The sequence below is a fragment of the Mizuhopecten yessoensis genome, unplaced genomic scaffold, assembly GCF_002113885.1.
Source record: "Mizuhopecten yessoensis strain PY_sf001 unplaced genomic scaffold, ASM211388v2 scaffold11069, whole genome shotgun sequence".
Lineage (NCBI taxonomy): Eukaryota > Metazoa > Mollusca > Bivalvia > Pectinida > Pectinidae > Mizuhopecten > Mizuhopecten yessoensis.
The window spans coordinates 361506-362635 of NW_018408864.1; the positions used below are offsets into that span (position 1 = coordinate 361506).

The 1130-nt window shown below is 47.4% G+C and overlaps 1 protein-coding gene across 1 annotated transcript in view; it reads right to left on the reverse strand.

Annotated features, from left to right (window-relative positions):
- The window catches only part of LOC110465320 (mannose-6-phosphate isomerase-like), a 12402-nt gene that overhangs the window by 3341 nt on the left and 7931 nt on the right, over positions 1–1130 (reverse strand). The gene's annotated exons all lie outside the window — the stretch shown is intronic.

Consider the following 1130-nt stretch of genomic DNA (forward strand, 5'->3'; position numbering starts at 1 on the left):
AACAAAGGAAGGGCAAAGACTAAGATAAATGGCGTTAAGTGGACATGGGCATCGGAGCATGATACAGCGTTCAACGGCCTGAAGGAAGCGTTATGCAATCCTCCTGTGCTTGGATATGCTAACTACAGTCAGCCGTTTGAGCTTCACACCGATGCAAGTACCTTAGGACTAGGAGCCGTTCTATATCAAGAGCAAGATGGACAGTTACGACCTATTTGCTACGCCAGTCGAGGATTGAGCAAGTCGGAGAGGAATTACCCGGCTCATAAACTGGAATTCCTGGCGTTAAAATGGGCAGTTACCGAAAAGTTCCATGACCATCTATATGGACAGACATTCACCGTTTTAACGGACAACAACCCGCTTACCTACGTTTTGTCGAAAGCAAAGCTTGACGTGACGGGGCATAGGTGGTTGTCCGCTCTAGCGGCATACAACTTCGATATTAAGTATCGACCAGGACGGAACAACGCGGACGCAGACGCTTTGTCACGGTTTACGGGATGTAACATATCATCAGAATCTGTCCAAGCTGTCTGTAAAGGAGCAACGTTTTGTAAAGGTTCATTGGTGGAAAGCTTGAGCCTATCAACAGAGGTATTGGATATGCTTGACGTTGATGACGAACATGGTTTCCAAACCATGACACCCCACCAGTGGCGAACTCTTCAGACGGAGGACGATGTTATAGGGGAATGGCTACCCATCATTAGGAGGAATCTGAAGCCAACACGGAAGAGGTTTTCAGCTATACCAGAAAACGCAACCCTTAACAGATGCTGGGATAGCTGGAAACTGAAACGTGGTGTGCTATATAGACGGGTATCTGATGGTGAGACCGATGTGGACCAACTTGTACTTCCGGTTGCCATGCGAGAGAAGGTCCTGACGTCATTACACAATGACATTGGCCATCCTGGAAGGGATAGGACGTTATCTCTGCTGAGAGATAGATTCTTTTGGCCTGGTATGACCAAAGATGTGGAAACGTGGTTGAAGGAATGCCAGAGATGTCTACTCAGGAAATCGTCGACTAGCATTAGGGCTCCGTTAGTCAACATTGTTACCACCCAACCTATGGAGTTGGTATGCATGGACTTCTTGAAACTAGAGGCGTCTAAAGGGGGGTT